The sequence below is a fragment of the Podarcis bocagei genome (assembly GCF_964188305.1).
Source record: "Podarcis bocagei genome assembly, chromosome: 12".
NCBI lineage: Eukaryota > Metazoa > Chordata > Lepidosauria > Squamata > Lacertidae > Podarcis > Podarcis bocagei.
This window is the reverse complement of record NC_138137.1, coordinates 8,244,044-8,267,692: the sequence shown is the minus strand read 5'-3', so window position 1 is coordinate 8,267,692 and position 23,649 is coordinate 8,244,044. Positions and strand designations below refer to the sequence as shown.

Genomic DNA, 23,649 nt, shown 5'->3' with positions numbered 1-23,649 from the left:
TGCAAGATGACAGGTGATGTGACAGAATAGGCCCTGCTGCCACCCCAGGTCCCTTATCCAGAGGACGGACTCATTGTGCGACATGAACTGAAGCTTCATAAAGACTGATAATAGCGCTGTTCTCTGAAACCCCAAAGGTCTTTTCCTAGCTTGCATTAAGTGTGAGACGTCTTGCTTCGAATAAAGACAAAATGTCAGGACAATCCAGGAGGAACCGAGGAAAAAGGCTGAACAATTCCCTGCCCCTTAAAATATCCAGCACTGGGTTGTAATAGTTCCTCAAGTGCCCGTCTGTTATCGTAAACAACACGTTAAAATGTGTTCCAGGAAGCCTATCCACAAAATGACATGACAGACTCAAGTGAGTGAATTGAATACAGAATGACATTTGGAATGTTGTCAAAGCAAGCTATTGAGATTAATCTGCAGCTTCCCAAACTCTGCTGATTCCTCCAAACAACGGTTTCAGCGCCAAAGTTTGTTGCTGCTGTTGTTGGGTGAAAGGGGTGTTATTAGACACATTTACAAGCAATGTCATCATCATTACGGTGTTAGTACATGTATTTGCATGTAAGACCTTGCAAGGTTTCGTCACAGCTTCACACATGCATCTGGCCCCGGAGTTTAGCCAAGCAAGGCTTGGAGTCAGAGGCTGCAATGTCACCAGCTAAGAAACCAGACCAAGTGTCTGACTTTGAGTCCAACATCCAATAAATATTTATTGCTCACAGGCCATTACCAATGTAGTAGAGTGCCTATTTGGGATGCAGGTGGCGCTGTGGGTTAAACCACAGAGCCTAGGACTTGCCGATCGCAAGGTCGGCGGTTCGAATCCCCGTAACAGGGTGAGCTTCCGTTGCTTGGTCCCTGCCCCTGCCAACCTAGCAGTTCGAAAGCACATCAAAGTGCAAGTAGATAAATAGGTACCGCTACGGCGGGAAGGGAAATGGTGTTTCCGTGCGCTGCTTTGGTTCACCAGAAGCGGCTCAGTCATGCTGGCCACATGACCCAGAAGCTGTACACCGGCTCCCTTGGCCAATAAAGCGAGATGAGTGCCGCAACCCCAGAGTCGGTCACGACTGGACCTAATGGTCAGGGGTCCCTTTACCTTTACCACATGCATTTGCATGTAAGACCTTGCAAGGTTTCGTCACGGCTTCACACATGCATCTGGCCCCGGAGTTTAGCCGAGCAAGGCTTGGAGTCAGAGGCTGCAATGTCGCCAGCTAAGAAACCAGACCAAGTGTCTGACTGTGAGTCCAACATCCAATAAATATTTATTGCTCACAGGCCATTACCAATGCAGTCGAGTGCCTATTGGCACAAATATGGGTAAATGCAATCTCCACTTAGACAGCCAGTGTGGTGTAGTGGTTAGAGTATCAGACTAGGGCCTGGGAGAGAAAAGAGATCAAGTCCCCACCCAGCCACAAAACTCGCTGGGTGACCTTGGGCCAGTTGCTACCTCACAGGGTTCTTGTGGGGACTGAACAAGGAGAACAATGTATATCACCTTGAGCTCCATGAAGAAAAGGGAAGGATGCAATCAATCATTGAATTAATCAATGCAATAAAATGCAATAAAAATTAAAATAAACCTCAAAACATCCTGAAGTTCATTTTAAGATTTAACTTGTTCAAATTAACGAGTCTCCTTCACAGACCACACTAACAATTCGTTCAAGATGCTCACTTGGATTTTCTTCAGAGCAACTGTAGGCAGCGCAGATTGATAAGACATACAGTATACTCATATTCACTGAATGACAAGTAAATTGCTATATTTTATACTGGCCACCCACTACATTGCTAGTGAACCAGACTGAGTTTGTGACTTTGAGTCTGATGTGGAGCACTAAATTGAAGGTTGCCAAGCAGGAGGCCCCTGGACCAGATACCATAGACACCAGATAACATAAATACAGTGGTGCCTCGCAAGACGAAATTAATTCGTTCCGCGAGTTTTGTCGTCTTGTATTTTTTTCGTCTTGCGAAGCACGGTGTCGGGAATGTTTTGGGAAAGCTTCAAAAATCACCAAAGTCCTCAAAAACCTCAAAAAAGGCTACCACATCGCGTGCTAGGAGTTGCTCCTCGAAGTCAAGTCGCAACTGTATTAACGGTGTTAAGAAAAAGGAAACAAACTTGCAAGACGTTTCCGTCTTGCGAAGCAAGCCCATAGGGAAAATCGTCTTGCGAAGCAGCTCAAAAAACAAAAAACCCTTTCGTTTTGCGAATTTTCCGTCTTGCGAGGCATTCGTCTTGCGAGGTACCAGAACCTTCACAGACGCTTCCCTGTGGGGCTGAGGAACTAAGTGCCTTCCAGCTCACCATCGTGGGCCAACACTGCATGGAACACACCAGGCAGAAGGCCAGGGACTGCAGGATAATATAAAACCCTATTTCAATGCATAATGCAGACGAACATGAAGCTTTCATTGAGATGTTGGGACAAATGACCTTGAAGCCAGTTTCTATTTGGCTTCTTTGAATACTGGAAAGTATGCTGTATTAATTTATTCATTTGCCCCTCCCACCCTCCAAAAAACCTCCCCAAAGCCCAGAATATATTTGTGGCCTTTGAACTGGTCATGTAGATAGCGGAACATGATCCAAAGCTCTTTTTAATTAAAGCATCCGAAACCACCTTTACATATTTTGCAAGGTTGATAACCGGCAAATTTATTTCACAGCCAACATTTTCTGAGTATATTTACACTCTGCAAATATATTAATTCTTGGCTTCATAACTCAAACTCCCTGGCTCCCTGAACTGCTATTTAAATTGAACACGGGTGAACAACAGACAGCTTTAAATTATCCCAGATTGCAGCCATCTTCGTGTTAGCTAACAAGGATCTAAGGGTAAAGATTCTTTAGAGCAATCTGTGAAAACAAATTCATAAGGGCAGATTGTACAAAGGCTTAGCTTTGTGTGTGTGCGTGTGGGGCTCTTCAAAACACAACATTCTCCTAAAGCAAAGGTTAATTCTAGGGCAGCAGTAGGAAAGCTGTGGTCCCCCAGTGATCGCTGGATGTCCGATTCCATCAGCACTGATTGGCAGTCCAGCAAATAAGGGGGTCTGTGGGTTCCCCACTCCTATTCTAGAGTAACAGCATACCGATTTTAATTGTTATGTCATCTTCAAATAATGTGGATCTTGTACAACACTCTTTATTCATATTGACACAATACAGAATCTTCTAAACAACAGGACAACTAACACATTTTCCAGGCTGGTGAAATAGGGGTGCAATGCGCATAGACTCACTCCATTTCTATGGCTTTAGTTTCAATATTATGCTTACTACAATTGTTAATGTATTTCCTCACAAAGTATAGGTTGCAGTTGTGCCCAATAGGATCCTCATTAACTTACACTCAAGATAAAAAAAACTGAATAATTTAAAATAAACCCAAGCAATGTAAACCATCATTTAAAAATGTAAAACGAATGAAGCCACAGGGAACGCAACACCACCATAGCAGCTCGAATTTATGTCCCTTACAATCAGGTGAAAATCCTTTGCAGTCCTCCTAAAAGACAGCCAAGAGCAGGACTGCCTGGCATCCTAGAAGAGATCATTCCCTAGGGAGGGCCCCCACTCTAAAAAGACCCTACCCTTTGTAACCATATACAGAGCCTTAGAAAGGAAAGACATACACAGCAGGCTCTCAGTGCAAGATCTGAACACACAGCATACCCTCCAACTGTCCCGAAAATACAGAGATGGTCTTGAAAGCCCTTAAGCCATCATGGCTTTCCACTTCTTAACCCAGAGTCGTCCCAAATTTCCAAGAGGTCTTCCCTTCAGCACAGCGTTTCAACGTGCTACTGGAAGTTCGGTTCCATGCATTCCTTTAACACATTTCTTAGATCTATGCCTCCCGCTCCCTTCCTCCTCCATTCAATATGGCGTCACTTCCTGTTTTTATGAGAACAAGATCTGGGACACCTAAATGCCCCTAAGAAGGGTTTTCACCATTTCTCTGATCCTCATTCGCTTGGTCCCCCATCAAGTGGGTGAATGGAGGAGCAAAGGGGGTGGGGCCTATCTACGAGACTACTGCCATGGCTGCCGAGGGGGTTGGGGGAACTGAAGAAGAAGAAGAAGAAGAGGAGGAGGAGGAGTTTGGATTTGATATCCCGCTTTATCACTACCTGAAGGAGTCTCAAAGCGGCTAACAATCTCCTTTTCCGTTCCTCCCCCACAACAAACACTCTGTGAGGTGAGTGGGGCTGAGAGACTTCAAAGAAGTGTGACTGGCCCAAGGTCACCCAGCAGCTGCATGTGGAGGACCGGGGAAGCGAACCCGGTTCCCCAGATTATGAGACTACCGCTCTTAACCACTACACCACACTGGCTCCCACACTGAAGGGTCCCCCTTATGATTGCTTGGCTCTGACTGATAAATACTGACCTAGCGTAGAGAAAAAATGCCCACATATCTGTTTAGGGTCTGAAGAACACAGACATCTGTGCGTGCTTGCTCAAAATATGGCTAATTTCTGTTCACGCTTGCATAGGACACAGCTCGACTCCAAAGACTGCGGTTTCTTGCAGAAGAATTGTTTTGAAATAGATACAGGTTTTCCTGTTCATAATTAATACATTCATTTATTTACAACATTTTAATCCGACCATATCTTAATTCAAATCAAAGTGATCATTCAGTACGGTGGCAAGTCTTTTCACATAGCATACTGCTGTTCAGTCGTCTTACTAGATAAAGGTTTTTTGGGGGAAAACACGCACCCAGAATTGCTTCATTTGAGCTGAGCAGCATTTTAATTACTTGGAGGAGTTTAAAGAATTAGATAATCAAGATAACTCTGCAAGGTCAATAAATAAGAAGTGAAAAGGAAATTAAGCTAAAGTTAAGGAACAATAAACTGAGACTATTTTTAAATGGGGCGTAATATTGAATGCTAATGTATTTCTGATATGATATAAACTCCCCCCCCCACTCTTCTCCAAATACTACTGACAGTCATGACATATGCCTAACACCTCTTGTTTTGCAAGCTGTACAAACAAAGTAGCACCTAAGCCTTTTGCAAATTTATATTCTGAGATCAATTTCACAAGACTATGCATGCAAATGACTTCAAGGTACTTGGTCATAGCTGTCAACGTTTCCCTTTTTTAAAAGGGAAATTCCCTTATTCCGAATAGGATTCCTCGCAAGAAAAGGGAAAAGTGAACATCTACCGTATTTTTCGCCCTATAGGAAGCACTTTTCCCCCTCCAAAAATGAAGAGGAAATGTGTGTGCGTCCTATGGCGCGAATGCAGGCTTTCTCTGAAGCCTGGAGAGCGAGGGGGGTCGGTGCGCACCGACCGCTCTCGCTCTCCAGGCTTCAGGAAGCTATCCGCTAGCCGTGGGAGACGCAGCTCTCCCACGGCTAGCGGAGAGCTTGCCGGCACCCAGAAGCTTGGGGCACGCTGAGCTCAGCACTCCCCAAGCTTCGGGCTTCACGCAGCGCTCCACTAGCCTTGGGAGAGCCGCGAGAAGTCGCGCGGCTCTCAAAGGGCTAGCGGATAGCAGCCTGTTCTGGGGGCTGGGGTCGGGGGAAGCTCAGGCTTCCCCCGCCCCAGCCACGCACATGGGGGGGGAATAAAAAAAAATTCTTTATTTCCCCCCCAAAAAGCTAGGTGCGTCCTATGGGCCGGTGCGTCCTATGGGGCGAAAAATACGGTATGTACTTGGTGCTCCTAAGCAGCACCAGTGATTTCCGTGTACTCATCAGAGGGTCATTAAACCAGCTTTTTGCCCGGTCAGCCTTGCCAGGTACAATGGTGCCTCGCAAGACGAAAAGAATCCGTGCCGTGATTCTCTTCGTCTAGCGGTTTTTTCGTCTTGCGAAGCAAGCCCATTGACAGATTAGAGGATTAGCGCTATTAGCGGCTTTTTGCGGCTTATCAGCTTATCGGATCAGCTGATAAGCGGCTTAGCGGCTTAGAAAAAGGGGGGGAGGAAAAAAAACCCGCAGGAACTCGCAAGACATTTTCGTCTTGCGAAGCAAGCCCATAGGAGATTCGTTTTGCGAAGCACCTCCAAAACGGAAAACTCTTTCGTCTAGCGAGTTTTCCGTCTTGCGAGGCATTCGTCTTGCGGGGCACCTCTGTACTTGATGTTAATTTAGAAAGAGCACTCTGTAGAATGAACATATTTTCATAAATGTTCAGATTCCCCATGAATGGAACAGAATTATGCCAGACAGGTTGACACCAGACAGTTCTAGATAATTCCACCACCCCCCTCTCCAGTAAACACACAACTCTGTAAAGTAAACCTCAAAGTACTAATTATCTAAATAGCTGGCTAGCCTTCTCTTAACCAAAGCAACCTGGATGTGAAAAATGAGCAATCCTAATTAAACACACTGTGTTTCTTGGTGTTGCAGTGATTGCTTGGCATCATAGCTTGCTGATCAAGTGCCCTTCTGAACTTGAGGCTAGAGAGCTGTGAAATGTCCATGTTTATGATGAAAACATTATCAGCCTGCAGTTGTTTTCAAAGGCATTAAGTTGACACAGCAGGAGCACATGATATTGCTCATTAAAGTGCTAATTGCAGGACAGAATAGGACCTCACCACTCACTCACTCCAAAGCCTTCTTCAAACCTTCTTTGTTTGCATAGGCCTAAACCAGAGGTGGTCAATTGCTAGCATATGGGCAGAATCCAACCCCAGTGCAATTCTATTTGACCCCAAACAGTCCAGACAAATTTCAAACAAAACGTGTAGAAAGTTTGCTCCACATTTTACCCATAAGAAGGAGATAGAAACATTTCACGCATTTAACATTACAGTTCACCAAATGTTTTTATACAACATCCCAAATCTTTGCAAAATTGTGGATCTTTTACTGCAATATGACTTCATTAAAGAAGAAGAAGAGGAGGAGGAGGAGGAGATTTCCTTTCCAGGGTGGGCAAAACCAGTTTTAAAATACAATACTTACAACACTTACAATTAAGATAATTGGGCAGTTCCTAAAATATAGACACTTACAACCTGAAAGGGGGTCAACATTATGTTGCATAAAGGTATATAATCAGTACACTGTAGTGAGAAATGGAGGCCCAGTTTATTACAGAAGGACTAGTTCTTCTGCTCTGCAGTTCAGCAAACAGATCCCCAAGCCAGCATAAAAGACTCACCAGAGCAGCCTACAAGCCACGTAGAATAACACACTCACGGCTTGTTCACACTTCTGCTTGTCCCGTTCCTAGAAAACATGGGTCTGAGTGGTTTTCTGCCACTCAGTGACCCACACTTTCTAGGCATAGCTCTGAATGGTTTCCCCCTTGTCCCACACCTTTCCCAGGGAAAACCCACTCTTTAGCTCTAAATCCGAGAAAACGTCAATGCAGAGAAAACCTGAACTACTCTTTTGCTCAGAATGAATGCTAAAAAGAGGTTTTCCCTGGGGAAAAGTAGCGGAACAAAAGGAAGTATGGATAAGTCCTAAGTAGAGTCTTTGAGGTTCTATCTCTTCCATGTGCCGAATTCCTTCAGATCCCGGAGATGCTAATGAGAACTGGCAGTTGTCAGCAACTTACAGGAATGATCTGAACCTCGGAGGAAGATTCAGATAACATCTCCATTGGTAAGGAAAGTTGCCATTAGCATACCCAACTTTCAACCAACATTTTAAAAGGTTAGGCAGCCACATGAATTTTCAGTGACGCTGTGAAAAACATGATAGTTTGGATCCACCTTTTCCCACTATTATTGGGGAGGGGGCAAGAAGAGAGAGAGAGAGAGAGAGAGAGAGAGAGAGAGAGAGAGAGAGAGCGCAAAGAGTGAGCCACTTAGCACTAAATTTACTGTTGTCAGTTCAAATTCATAATATTTAAAAGCAAATCATAAGGAAGCGTCGGAAAGAACAAAGTCAAGATCAAAATCAACCAGGCCTCTTTTTAGGATTCGCCTGGCAAAGTTACAGGAAGACAACTAACAGCCTCCTCTTTACGTGTTTACTCAGAATGTTTCCTTAAGTCCTATCCCACTGGGGTTAAGAGGATTTACTCCCAACAAAATGTGCACAGGCCGACAATAACTGCAATCTTATCTATACTTAGGGGAGCAAGTCCTGTTGGACTTGGTGGGGCTGACTTCTGAGTGGTAATAACGTTATGAGTTGTGGGTGCCAGGGTTTGGGGGTGCCAGATTCCCCATAACTCCTGATAGATGTGGCAGTCTGTTAAATGCATGAAGCTAGACAAAGGAACAGTAGACCATGGCTGATTTCTGCTGGCATGGAAGAAGCAAGAATCTCTTGGAGAGTAGTGGTGTGAGCCCCTTCATCATAGCCTCAGGTTGTATATATGTGTGAATAAACCATATATAATAAAGACACCACAGTCTGTGTTGTGCCTCATTTCCAAAGGAAACACAAACTCTGGGAAAGTGCCTATACCCTTGGAATCCTGCACCGCTCAGAGATAGGGGTGGTGTGTAGCAATACATAATATTAGGGTGCATCATTATGGCATGGCATGATTTCGAATATTTCCTTATATAAAGCAGAGTCACCTGATAATTACAAGGTCACAGCTGATGTCTGTTTTAAAGCACAATAAAAGATGAAGCAGGCAGATTTCTCCAAAGAAAGTGGGTATTGGTTTATTAAGGTCCCAACATACATGTCAAATGCTACATTTCTTATTTAACCAGAGGTCCTGTTGAATCCCTAAGGGGTTTGTTTAATCAATACAGATCTACTCCCAACCAGCCAATACCAGTTTGGATCATGCAGAAGTTGGGAGCACAAGACCTTGAAGGACCTCTCATGCTTTTGTAACAACCAAGCCATGGGTGAGTTGCAGTAGAAGATCAGGGGCACGAAAGCTCTAGTGAGATGCATTCTATCCATGGGTTTACTTTGCCTGTTCTTGGTACAGTTGGTTCACAGCATGAACAAGACCAATGCTAAAACAACAACAAATAATTTCTGCCGACTCCCCCCGCCGCCAAACGCCTTCGAGTTCTTCTGCGATCGATACCTACCTCTGTGACGTTTTCTTATATTTTCTCCTGCAGAAAAAGAACATAAATAAACATGAGGAATAAGTAGGGTCAACCTAGGATGTGGATGGAGATGTAAATGGATCGGTGTTTTCAATAATGGGAGGAGGTGAAGCTTTAGCATAAGATCTGAAGGACAAGTTTGTTGAGGAGGAACCTCCAGAGCAGGTAACTCCTTGGAGTCAAAACAAATGTGCCATTTTTCTACCCTGCATATCCACCATTCCAGTCATCATAACCAGGCAATAAAAATCCCTGGTGTTATAAATCTTCCATTTGCATGTTACAGCTGAAAACAACACAAGACACAAGAGCAGTTGCCCCCAGTCTGGTCTATACAGCAGCAATCACCTCTCATTTCTCGTTGGCATTTATTTGTTTGTATTTTCAGCATAACTCCCACAAAAGTCAGATCATCAATCACCAAGGCTGTCTAGAACTTAGCAACTGAAGTGGACAGAAGCAGCCTCTGAGCAGCAACCCTGAAGAACAGTACAAAAGTCAACTGAAGAGCAATGGATTAATATACCGCTTTAAACTGATGCATATAAACAGTGTATAGTAAACTCTGCACACAAAATAGGTAGTAATAAGTTAAAATGCAAATCATGAATCACAATTACAGCAACATATATGGACTTCAAGAAGAATGTATAGGTGTATAGGTGGGCCTTAAATGAGATAAGTCTCAGGTAAAAAAGAATGTTCTTAGCACGGACCAGAATATAATCAGATTTGGTGCCTGCCTTATGTACATGGAAATGGGGAATACACAGCTAAAGGCCTGGTGCCCTGTTACATCAGGGATTTCCATACTGAACAGATCACCTATATATGATTCTGCCACAAAGAGAATGACAGACATATTACAGGAAGACAATTTATACTCTCTTGTGTAATTTTTAGGGGACGCGGGTGGCACTGTGGGTTAAACCACAGAGCCTAGGGCTTGCCGATCAGAAGGTCAGCGGTTCGAATCCCCACAATGGGGTGAGCTCCCATTGCTCTGTCACAGCTCCTACCAACCTAGCAGTTTGAAAGCACACCAGTGCAAGTAGATAAATAGGCGGGAAGGTGAACGGCGTTTCCGTGCGCTCCTCTGGTTCGCCAGAAGCGGCTTAGTCATGCTGGCCACATGACCTGGAAGCTGTACGCTGGCTCCCTCGGCCAATAAAGCGAGATGAGCGCTGCAACCCCAGAGTCGGCCACGACTGTACCTAACGATCAGGGGACCCTTCACCTTTACCTTTACCTTTACCTTTACCTGTGTAATTTTTAGGGCTGATTGCACCTCTCACCACTCAATGATTCTTAGGTGAGCTGCAGAGGGTCTGTACCTCTGTAGAAGAGCATATGTTTTTAATAGTCTCAAGTTTGATTTCCCACATTTACACCTAATGAGCCTTTGGTGACAGGGTCTGAAACCCAGGAACAGCCCTGCCAATCAGAGCAGACCACACCGGGTAATTAGATCAACCACCCTTCCCATATGTTTTGGACTACAAATCCCATCAGCAGCAGCCATGGGGGCTGTAGTCCAAAATATAGGAAGGGCACCAGATTGAGGAGGGTTCAGACAGCCCCTTGGTCTGACCCAGCAAAGTATTTGATCTGCTAAGACATATGCACACATTGTCATTTGATGTTACAGTCATCAAGTGATTGGCATACACGTGATGCTAGTGGCTTTCCCCAACTCCTCTCCCCAATTTTGGCCTCTTGCCACTGCCCTTAATTGACAGGTGTTTTGCCCATCTTATCCTCTCAATGGCCTCCCATTCAAAGTGATTCCCAATACTTCCCCTGAAAAAATGTAAGCTGTTGACGCTCAAAAAGTCCCCGATACAATGGTAAGAACTTGTTGCTTGAACTTCCTTTTCCCTCCTCAGTACAGGAGCCCAGAATCTGACCACTGGGTGCGAGTTTTCAACATGCCCTTTTTGTTCATGCCTTCTCTTAGAGATATGACAGCAGATCTTCGAAACAGCCAGCCATGGGATTTCGTAATAGTAAGCGATACACATAGACTGAAAGCAGGAATGTGCAAATTCCTGGAAGTCAGGAATATAAGGTAAAGGGACCCTGGGGTTGCGCCACTCTGGGGTTGCGCCACTCATCTCGCTTTACAGGCCGAGCGATCCGGCGTACAGCTTCTGGGTCATGTGGCCAGCATGACTAAGCCGCTTCTGGCGAATCAGAGCAGCGCACGGAAACGCCGTTTACCTTCCCTCCGGAGCGGTACCTGTTTATCTACTTGCACTTTGACGTGCTTTCGAACTGTTAGGTTGGCGGGAGCAGGGACCAAGCAACGGGAGCTCACCCCGTTGCAGGGATTCAAACTGCCAACCTTCTAATTGGCAAATCCTAGGCTCTGTGGTTTAACCCACAGCGCCACCCGCGTCAGGAATATACAGAGGCATAAAAACAAGCCTTCTTGCTAACAATGGGAAGCTGCAATATGTGGGTGCAGGAGGTTCAAAGAAAGGAAAAAATAGATCGTTTCACTTTAAGAAGGTAAGATTGCTGCAATTTTGTCTAAGATGCATTAAAGTTCTCAGGACTGGAATTTGCCAGCATCTTGGATTTGCCCATTACTGTGATCAAATGGCAATATCTTCAAGACCATTCACAAATGCCTCTCTGGGACGCAACTACCTACAGCAGATTTATCCAGTACAGGGATAACTTTGCAATTAATTATGACAGCAGAACAATGTGAGGGAAAGCTGTCAAATGCAGAGGTTTGCATTGGTTCATGTGACTGCAGCTCACAACTTCAACAGACCATACAAAACGGCCATTGGAAGTGAAGGGATCTGGAAAAAAGTGGAAGGGTTTTTCTCCACATAAAATAATGGGGGGGGGGAGTCAATCCCGAGAAGAATAGTCCCCCTTCTACTTTACCACATGATTTTATATTAGTCAAACGAGTTGCTTCTTCACTCCTACTCAGGTTTTAAAAATAATCTGAATTGCTTTAAGTTAAGCTCAACTCCAGATAACTCTTTAGTAATTGACACTGCACCTCTCTCTATTTATTGTATCTAATGTTTCTTAAGTAAATTGAGCAAATTTGCAAGTGAGAATATCTTTTTTGTTTCCCAGCCAAGTGAGCGCCACTTTGAACCTGTCATGTTAAAAGTTAATTTGTACATTTATCACCAGTTTTTACAGTATGGTGACTCATAGCATTATACATGTTATAGAATCCAAATGTTACTCATGTCAAAGTTTGAGCCTTTGGAGTTGTAGGCCTTCTCTAGGGATGGGTGACTTTCTCAGTTTTGGTTTCTCTCCATTTTCCCCCAATTTTAAATTCATTTGTATGTCATTAAAAGTCTTCAGCAAATTTATCCTAATATACACATGTTTGTATGTGCTTTAACCTAATAAACACATTTTTGCAAAGCAAGTTCCCCTTTATAATGCATTTTTATCTCATACCTTTCAGTAATATAGCCATTTTTAATGCACACTTTACACTAGTAATATGCATTTTTGTACACATTACTTGGTGGGAGAACTGCGTTGCAAAATACAGACATGTGCGAATTTAGGAGGATGGCTGAGTTTTAGTTCATCTGTTGTTTTAGAAAGTGTGAATTAGCTAGGTTCACCTTTTGTGCCAACAATCACATTTACACACACACACACCCGCCCCCATCCCTAGCCTTGGCAAAATTGCTGCTAATAGCACATGAGATGAAAAAGTCCATTCACAACACTCTTCTTTTAGCTGTTAATTCTCAAGGAACATGTGGAGCTCAAATGAGATCAATAGAACGAGAGCATTTAAAACTGGATTAATTCTCTAGGATGTGATAATTCTTTTTTATGAGATTTATAATTCATCGTTTTGGAATATCTGTCAACATTTACATATCGACCACTTAACGCATGCCCAACCATGTCTGTCTCCATACTGTATTCTCATTGCATCTTGAACGCAACAATCTAAACATCAGAACGTCTTGCAGAACGCTATAGGTAAGTAGAGTTCACACAAACAGCAAGTGAGGTTTTAAACTTGTTTGGGGACTGTGCCACTTCAGATAACATGTGGAAGATTGTGTGGCTGAATGCTTCGGCATGAAAAGAAAACTATATTCCTGCAGATTTATACTTTTAAAAATATTTTTAACCTATCACACAGGGTAAGAATAACACAGAGGTGGCACCATATGTGTGGTCTTCAGCTCCTTGAAGGGAAGGTGTGATTTAAACATAATAATGTAATGTAATGCAAAGCTATATAAATGTACAGAGCTACATGCATACACTGGTCATCGGCCCAGTATACCTGAAGGAGCGTCTCCACTGAGGTCCAGCACCGAAGGCCTTCTGGCAGTTCCCTCACTGTGAGAAGCGAAGTTACAGGGAACCAGGCAGAGGGCCTTCTCGGTAGTGGCTCCCACCCTGTGGAATGCCCTCCCATCAGATGTCAATGGAACTATCTGACATTTAGAAAACATCTGAAGGCAGCCCTGTATAGGGAAGTTTTAAATTAAAAAAAATGACTGATGTTTTAATGTATTTTTAATCTCCTGTTGGAAGCTGCCCAGAGTGGCCAGGGAAACCCAGCCAGATGGGTGTGTTATAAGTAAATTTATTTTTTTATTTTTATTTATTTATTTATTTATTTTATTATTATTATTATTATTATTATTATTATTATTATTATTATTATTATATTTATTTATACCCCACCCATCTGGCTGGGTTTCCCCAGCCACTCTGTGTGGCTTCCAACAGAACATTAAAATACAACAACCTATTAAACATTAAAAGCTTCCCTAAACAGGGCTGCCTTCAGATGTCTTCTAAAAGTCTGGTAGTTGTTTTTCTCTTTGACATCTGGTGGGAGGGCGTTCCACAGGGAGGGCGCCACTACCGAGAAGGCCCTCTGCCTGGTTCCCTGTAGCTTTGCTTCTCGCAGCAAGGGAACCACCAGAAGGCCCTCAGCGCTGGACCTCAGTGTCCGGGCAGAACGATGGGGATGGAGACACTCCTTCAGGTATATTGAATAATAATAATAATAATTTTCTAGTTATTATTTCCATGTTTGATCAGCAGCAGGGAGTTGGGTGGTGTCATAGACACTTGCTATAATAATAATAATTTATTATTTATACCCCGCCCATCTGGCTGGGCTTCCCCAGCCACTCTGGGCGGCTTCCAAAAAAATATTAAAATACTGTAATACATCAAACATTAAAAGCTTCCCTAAACAGGGCTGCCTTCAGATGTCTTCTAAAAGTCTGGTAGTTGTTTTTCTCTTTGACATCTGGTGGGAGGGCGTTCCACAGGGCGGGCGCCACCACCGAGAAGGCCCTCTGCCTGGTTCCCTGTAACTTGGCGTCTCGCAGTGAGGGAACTGCCAGAAGGCCCTCGGAGCTGGACCTCAGTGTCCGGGCACAAAGATGGGGATGGAGACGCTCCTTCAGATATACTGGACCGAGGCCATTTAGGGCTTTAAAGGTCAGCACCAACACTTTGAATTGTGCTCGGAAATGTACTGGGAGCCAATGTAGGTCATTCAAGACGGGAGTTATATGGTAAGAGGGAGAGGGGAGATGTACAGGGAGCTCAGTGCAGTGCAAGCACAGCGGCAGAGGTGACCCAACCCTCCTGCCACCATCCCCATACCACACTGACCTCCCCGCCCCTCCCACCTTGCCTCCTGGCAAGCAGCAAGGATGCTCATGACGAGGAAGCCAGACTCTGCCTTGTCAACTGCTGCTGTGTCAAACAGTTTCTTGCCCAAAAGCTATGTCAGCTGTATATACAGTGGTACCTCGGGTTACATACACTTCAGGTTACATACGCTTCAGGTTACAGGATGAGAACAGAAATCGTGCTCCGGCGGCGCAGCAGCAGCAGGAGGCCCCATTAGCTAAAGTGGTGCTTCAGGTTAAGAACAGTTTCAGGTTAAGTACAGACCTCCAAAACGAATTAAGTACTTAACCCGAGGTACCACTGTATATGAATTTGGGGGCAGGAAGTGGTTTATCTAGGTTAGCATGGAATCAGGCTGCTTCCAGTACAGGGACTGGAGAACCTACACTGTGCATATCAGAGTACGTTGCACAGACCTTTGGATCCGGACCAATGGTGGTGGAAGCAAGAGGAGCAGGAATATAATATTTGTAATGCCATTATTTTACTCCATTGACTATCAACTCTTATTTTTACAGTCACCTATGTCAAGAGTTAAACTCCCTGCAGACTAATGGGGTCATTTAAATAAACTGAAATCTTCTCTGCCAGGCAGCTCAATATGCAAAATCAATACCCCATGCATTTTCTACTAATGCTGTTGCCATTACAGTAAAATTAATGGCGCAAAAACTAAACAGTATTACTGCCTTTATTAATAAACAGCATAAATCAAATTGCAACTGATTGCCAGTATATTCCAGCTTCTGTATGACTGGGAGCAGTTAGAGAACTGGAGGTGTGTTAGTTTTATTTATTTATTTTACTGGTATTAGGTTGTGTTTTTTTTAATTTGCGGAATTTTCAGGAGCTTGCCACCTACATAGGCCTAATAGAAAAAGTGAAACAGTTTTTTTAAACAAACAACAACAACAAACCACAACTGCAGTTAGTGTTTATCATTTCTGTAGCACTTTTGAGTCTTCAAAGTCCTTTGCTGTTGATATTTCAACTACAGTTATTCATTTAGGGGAGGAATAAGCATGAATGTTAAAGGATGGCTGCATTTCAGTTTTCATATTGTTTTTGAAAGTGTGAATTTGATAGATTTAGCTTTAAATACGCACCTAATCAAATTTCCCCTGCACCCCTGCTCCTGTTTATTGATATATAATGCACATTTGTCTGCATTCCACACACACACTATTAATCAAATCGCTGTGGGTTTTGATTAAAAATGGAAGAAAATCACAAAAACTAAGGGCTGAGATAATTCTCCATCGTGTTTTCTAATCCCCCCCCCACAAACTCACCGCATGTAACTATTGTGTACATCGTCACCAGTTGCTGTTTGAAGACATATTTGTTCACACTTAGATTAAAAATATAATCCAGTGTTTTCGAGTAGCTATCTGTTAGATCTGTTTTGTAGTGACAGAAGATGTGGGCCATCCTCTCCTTGCAAATTCTCACCCCTACTGCGCCCACTTTAATTACAGCTTCTCCTTCAATAGGCAAACTGCAAAGCTCCTTAAGGAATGAACAGAGAGGTGGAAATGACTCCCCCCCCCTTTAAACCCCGACAAATGTGCAATACATTGCATGGCAAGACCAAAAACCCATCGCTGATACGAACCAGCTTCCTTGATCTCACTATATTTTTAGCACAGAGGGTGCATACGTGTTTCCTTTACATTGTTTAGTTGCATCCTCCCGACCTGCCTAGGAAAAACGAAACCTACGAAAGCACCTTTTGTCATGGGGGAGGAAGGCAAATCCCCCCGCCTCTCCTTTGGGAATAAGGACAGTCAGCAGAACAAGCCGTGACAGCACATGTTGTTTTGCTCAAAGTCAAGAAAGCATCTTTTGCTTTCATCCCACTCCTGCTTAAAGAACAAGGCTATTAAATGCTCCCCTCCCAGCCGAGGGGGGGGGGGAGGTTGAGGGTGACGAAAGGGTGTGGGTTTCATGGCTCAGTCGGTGCCCCGGTGCTGTATTCGTTGACACATGGAAACTTATGTGGAGACCCATGGACAGTTGCCCAGTTGCAATTTGTTTGGGGTGGTAGCTACAAAAACAGGAGGAGTCGCAGCCATCCGGGCTGAATATTGGGGAAAGATCCAAAGGTTTGGAATTTCATCTGGCCAGGCCGCAACAGCTTTCAAAGTCGCAGAAGCAAATCCGCATCTTGCTCTAAGCCCTGGTAAACCTATCAGACTCTTGTTTGTTATTGTTGCGCCCACCCCCACCCCCCCGCCGCTGCTGCTGCCACCCGCCTGTCTGCTACTTGACAGCTGGCATGACGCAGAATTATAAATCTCGTGTTTGTGCCAGACCCTTTTCCCAACTCTGGAACAGAGGCTGAAACAGTGGGATTACTGTTCAGCAAGCCGAAGCAGGGGCCACACGCAGGAACAGTGCAGAGATGCCGTTCCCATTTTTGCCCAGGTTCATTATGGTCAACCTTGTTTTCATTACTTTTGCTATTTTATTTTTGGTAAGCCCGTATATATTCCAAGCTTCAATATAAATATTTCCTGGGTGGCACACGGATGAAAAGAGCCTGTTTATTTAATGTTTTACTTACGTTAAGCTTGGAAAAGACATCATAGCTGTTGGATAGGCAGTGGGTATGGTTCATGTTTGCCACAAGCAAAGAAGTGAGGCGCTTTTTATTAGCCTGGCTTTTGAGGAGATGATGCCCATTATGTTCTAGTCAACAGTGAACTGCTGAACAAGACTGTTCTGCCTCGTCTTTTCTTGCCAGCATGGATTTAAGTTGACATAAAATGACATGGCTGAATAATAAACTGCATGATGGACTGAGGTGAAGTTTATCATTCCTTCACCTTCCAGGATCTTGGGCTTTTTAATTAACTTTGCCTGACATATCATTTTTTTTTATTGATTCATAATGCATACTTCCAACTTCCTCCGTTGCTTCTTCAGCTGACGGTCCGAGCCACCAGCCACAGGAACCAGGCTCACTGAGGTTATGGGCAAAATAAAATAATTCCTTCTAGTAGCACCTTAAAGACCAACTAAGTTAGTTCTTGGTATGAGCTTTCGTGTGCATGCACACTTCTTCAGATACACTGAAACAGAAGTTGCCAGATCCTTCTATATAGTGAGAAGGTGGGGAGGGGTATTACTCAGAAGGGTGGTGGGAATGGGAGATTGGCAGATAGCTGAGATGGGCCTGTTGACGACTCTTAACGACTGTAATAGGTCTTACAGGAAAAGGCAAGGGGTGAGAAGGTGAGAAATGGCTAAGTCATGTATAATGAGATAAGAATCCAATGTCTTTGTTCAGACCAGGTCTCTCCATGGTTTTAAGTTTGGTAATGAGTTGCAATTCAGCAGCTTCTCTTTCCAGTCTATTTCTGAAATTCCTTTGTAGTAAAACAGCTACTTTGAGATCTTGTATAGAATGTCCTGGAAGATTGAAGTGTTCTCCTACTGGTTTCTCTGTTTTGTGATTCTGTTTTCTGATTCTGTTTTGTGAGGTTATGGGGTCTGTCTTCAAAGGGAAATGTCGGCCTGAGGATATATCCCTCATCTGTCTAAATCAGGAGGAGGAGTTGAAATAAACTTTTCCAATTTGCACTTTTCAGAACAATGTGGCTGTGAGTCTTGAAAGACCTGTTCCCTGCTTTGCAAGCCTTTTCACACTTCGCCTGGGAGGGCAAGGCCTGGACTGACTCCAGCTACAAAAGCTGAGACTGCTGAACAGAATCTTGGGTTGGAGTATCATTTAGGACAGAGTGGGTTGTTGCTGTTATTTATATTAATTGTGTCTTTATTTTAGATCTTATTACGATGTATGTGGAAATTAGTTTATTCGGTTGTGAACCTTTTGATCCTTTATTGTTTAGGAGCACTTTTATTATGTTTGTAAATAAGTAATTTTTTTCATGTTGTAAGCCTCATCTTTTCTGGGCTTGCTCAGATGGTTTGCATGGCGCCTGGGATATGCCCTGGAATCTAGTGCGATATAGAACAGATTATAAATGCTCCTGATCAATAAACCACTGAATAAATTTAATTTACACCCCAATCCAAAACATGTTCACTAATTTCAGTGGAATTTGCCAATAATTAGGTTGAAATCTTTTGCGTTTTTACTTTCATTGAACTTGGTTGAATTTATTTCTACATACAGTGGTACCTCAGGTTAAGAACTTAATTCATTCTGGAGGTCTGTACTTAACCTGAAACTGTTCTTAACCTGAAGTACCACTTTAGCTAATGGGGCCTTCCACTGCCGCCGCACGATTTCTGTTCTCATCCTGAAGCAAAGTTCTTAACCCGAGGTACTATTTCTGGGTTAGTGGAGTCTGTAACCTGAAGCGTCTGTAACCTGAAGCATCTGTAACCCAAGGTACCACTGTAAATATGCAAAAGATCAGGCTTTAAGGCTACTATCCAATATACATTTACTTGGGAATAAGTGCAACTAAGCTCAGTGGATTTTACTTCCAACTAAATCTGCATAGGATCTGGCTATAGATTATTGCACATGTTGCTTTTTAAACTGTCTGTATGAATAAACTTTGCCAGATTGAATCTGAAGCCACAACTTGTGTGCCTGTTGTTAACCGAGGCACAGCTTTTATTGCCTCAACAACATGCAAAATGGCTTTAAAGTGAATTTACAAGAATTTCACTCCCTTTTCGCATCTCAGAGATCGACAGAAATGTGCGAGTCACATTGGCCAACACAGTCGAGTCTTCTGTCATTGAATTCATAGACAAAATATCCTTTGCTCTATTCATTCAGATCATAGATGTGATTCTTAGAACTGGTTAAAATGGCTGCAACTGAAAGCATTGGCACATTGACTCTGTTATACAGCCAAATTCTCCAGAGAGATTTAGGAAGGCAGGGAGGGGAGACAGAGAAAGAAGTAGCAGCTCTCACACCTCTGGAAAAGAATTAGCATATTTATATTTTTTTTAACTTAAAAATTGAATAATTTACAGATCTCCAGACAAAGCGGGGCTTTCTGAGGGCCTTTGAAAACCTCCCTGGTGCCAGCTAAAATACCTAGGGGACAAGGCCTACTGTGTTAGTCACCATTTCAGGGGTTCTCTTCCCCCCGCCACTGCCGCCCGCCAATCACGTCATGACAGATCACTGAAAAAGAGGATGCAGAGACTACCAGTATTTGCAGTACCGTCTTGTCCTGAAAGAAGAAAGTGGATTGTGGAACTCACAAATGCTTGCTTATATCAGATGCTACAGGGGCACACACTCAGCAAATTATCTTCAGGCAACAAAAGGTTGGTTTTTCTATGCTAAAAGCAATTAAGAGCCCGATTCCCATTCCTACAAAACCTGGCTGGGTCCTAAATAAGCATTTGCAGTGGAAAGCTCAAATATTTGCAGAATTTAAGGGACTTCCTTGAGTAAGTAAAGGAAAACAGAGGGAATGCTTTAAGGAGACTGAAAACTCGGCTTGGCCAATATTTCAGGAGCCACCACTGTTTGAGTGTCGAGGTCCCCAAGCCACCCCCCAAATAACTCACAACGCACACTTAATTTTTGTTTAAGGTTTTTGGCATAATTTTGGCCACAACTTTATTTAAATACAAAACCGTGAGTGGTTGTTTAGGCATTGGTTAAGACTATCTGTCCCCCCGCCTGGGGACAGAACTGACTTCCGGGCACCACCGAAAGACAGTGCGGGGGAAAGCAAGTCGGGGAGAAATGGAGCTGAGTCACAGACCCTCAATTCTCATCCACATGCTCCCCGAAGGCTTGCCGGCCCTAGTCCCATTCCAGGGATTGGGCGAAAAGATGGCAAGCCCCAGGATTCCTTTAACGGAATTCCCTTTCCGCAGCAACCATGGAGGGGCAGGCCCAGCCTATCCTAACCAATTTATAACCAACGCCTAACCGCAACCTTACAAGTTGTGACGATTTGCTACGCAGTAGGCAAAAACCAAATGGCCCGGCCAATCAGCCAGATGGACAAAATTCCTACTAGGCCCCTGCCCCAACGGCAGACGACCCCATGACAGGCATAGCAAGGTCAATGCAACAACCCCTTACTCAAGGGCGGGTGGGCGGGTGATCCGTTGCACGCAGCAAAGAGAAAGCTCCAGGCTGCGTGCAGAGGACTTAAACATTTTACCCCTCCCACCAAAATTGCAAGATAACTTTTACCCCGGCAACCCAGTGAACCAATCACTGCCCCAGGCCATCTTTAGAGACCCTGCCTGGTAACAGAGGGGTGGCTCAGCAGACCCCACCGCAACACGTGCTCTCCATGAAGGAGAACACGATTTGTGGCATATATTATTTGTGCTCATCCGCTGTGTGAAAAAGCAAGAGGCCACATAGCGGTTCAAGGGAGAATATGGGCTAGGAAAGAAAGGTGGTCGGATGTTTCCGTCAAGAGACCCCATTTGTCATTTCCTTTTCAGCCGCATTGAGAGTATGCTAGGGATGGAGTAAGAGCCATTATGAATCGAGCAATTTAGCACTCTAATCCCACAGGCAGGCAAGAAGATTAAAACCGGTTTCTTTCCTCCTCCTCTGCAATGCTGGGAGGTGGAGGGGGGACTAGCTATGCTTTTTAAATGCTGTATTATCTAGAATAGAGAGGATGGCAGCGGGGAAAATCATTATTACACCCATTTTAGCTCAACTAAATTGGCCAAAAAAATCTGCCAGAAAAGTAATCTGTGTGCAATACTTACACATGCATTTATACCTTTAATAAAATTGTTCGCTGCCTTTCAAAAGACTGTGTTTTTCCAAGGCAGCATACAGAAGCTAATCAAAACAGTTTAAAGCATGTGCAATATGAAAATAATAAATAACACAATAATATTAGGAGAAAGCAATACAAATATGCTGTCTGTTCCAGCTAGCCAATGGGCTAAAGAGACGACCACCAAGAAACAGTAACAGTCCAAATTGACCCCTCAGTCAACAAGCAGTCAGAAAAAGAAAGGTTCTACTAAAGGCAGCAAGGAGGGAATCAGTTGTTTTTCCTGAGAGAAGGGATTCAATAAATGTGAAACCACCCCTGAGAAGGTTCTGGAAAACTTTATTCATACAGGCAGGAAACCAGGTTTAAATGCATCTAAATCAGGGGTGAGAAACCTTTCTAGGCAGGTTTTCATCTCCTTTACCTCTTGTGGACCAAATTTGACAGCTGTGACCTGTCAATCATCTCACGTCATAATGCTTGTTACATGACCTTGCTGCCTGCAAGGGTCTTCAGGAGGCCTCTCAAAGCACCATTGTTCAGCACTGAGGTCCAGCTCCGAGGGCCTTCTGGTGGTTCTCTCAATGTGAGAAGTGAGGTTACAGGGAACTAGGCAGAGGGCCTTCTCGGTAGCAGCGCCCTCCCTGTGGAACGCCCTCCCATCAGATGTCAAGGAAATAAGCAACTATCTGACTTTTAGAAGACATCTGAAGGCAGTCCTGTTTAGGGAAGTTGTTTGATGTTTTTAATATTCCATTGGGAGCCACCCAGAGTAGTGGGGAGGCCCGGCCAGATGGGCGGGATATAAGTAATAAATAATAATAATAATAATAATAATAATAATAATAATAATAATAATAATAATAATAATTTTGTGCAGTGTTTTGAATGGGGCTTCTGGAGAAGATATGGCAATCAGCTGGTTCTCAGAGCTCCAGAAGCCCCCGTCCTCTTCAGAAGCTCCACTCAAAGCACTTTGAAAAGGGCTTTGCAGACATTGTCTATCAGCTGGTGAGCAATGCTTGCAAGCACCGTGTCCTCCAAGCCCTGCCCTTACTTGATTTAGGGGGGGAGCTGCCCCCCCAGCTATGCCCATGGATCACTTACTATTTTGAGCCCACACAAAACAACCATTCTACTGCTTTTCTGCCACACATTGGCATTAGAGGGGAAAAAATCCCCTCTTGATTGGGTGGATGACCCAAATGACAAAACTAAGCTATGCTGGGGTGAGATTGTTAACCCGGAGGTCATTTGTGTGGGATCAGCTTGTTCTGCTCCAGCCTTCACTCCTGCTGTTTACATAAGCATCTTGCCAAAAGTGAAATCCCGTAACAACTCACAAGCAAGAGCACCACAGAAATATTCAAAATCCTAACCCTTTGGCTTTGTTACGGCACAGCTACCCAGTGGCGTAGCGTGGGTTGTCAGCACCCGGGGCAAGGCAAGTAATTTGTGCCCCCTAACCCATGGATTTGCGCCCCCTAACCCGTGGATTTGTGCCCCCTAACCCTAACCCCCAGATGTTGCGCCCGGTGCGGCCAGCCCCCCTGCACCCCCCACGCTACGCCACTGCAGCTACCCCCCACCAGCCTTGGTCCAGTATACCTGAAGGAGCGTCTCCATGCCCATCGTTCAGCCCGGACACTGAGATCCAGCTCCGAGGGCCTTCTGGCAGTTCCCTCATTGCGAGAAGTGAGGTTACAGGGAACCAGACAGAGGGCCTTCTTAGTAGTGGCACCCGCCCTGTGGAACACCCTCCCATCAGATGTCAAGGAAATAAACAACTATCTGACTTTTAGAAGATATCTGAAAGCAGCCTTGTTTAGGGAAGTTTTTATGTTTGATGTTTTATCACATTATTATTATTATTATTATTATTATTATTCTGCTGGGAGCTACCCAGAGTGACTGGGGAAACACAGCCAAATGGGCGGGGTATAAATAATAAATTATTATTATATTATTACTACCATTCTCTACCTGCAGCTCGGGACACGGGTGGCGCTGTGGGTTAAACCACAGAGCCTAGGACTTGCCAATCAGAAGGTCGGCGGTTCGAATCCCCGTGACAGAGTGAGCTCCCGTTGCTCGGTCCCTGCTCCTGGCAACCTAGCAGTTCGAAAACACGTCAAAGTGCAAGTAGATAAATAGGTACCGCTCCAGCGGGAAGGTAAACGCTGTTTCCGTGCGCTGCTCTGGTTCACCAGAAGCGGCTTAGTCCTGCTGGCCACATGA

At 44.1% G+C, this 23,649-nt stretch overlaps 1 protein-coding gene across 8 annotated transcripts in view; it reads right to left on the bottom strand.

Annotated features, from left to right (window-relative positions):
* PDE1C (phosphodiesterase 1C) overlaps positions 1-23,649 on the bottom strand; it is a 268,752-nt gene that overhangs the window by 134,781 nt on the left and 110,322 nt on the right. For 2 of the 8 annotated variants that reach the window (XR_014001156.1, XR_014001158.1), the window contains exon 2: positions 9,020-9,046. The exons of the other annotated variants lie outside the window; for them this stretch is intronic. The gene's annotated coding sequence lies outside the window, so the exon portion shown is untranslated. The remainder of the gene's footprint in view (positions 1-9,019; positions 9,047-23,649) is intronic. 8 annotated transcript variants of the gene reach the window in all.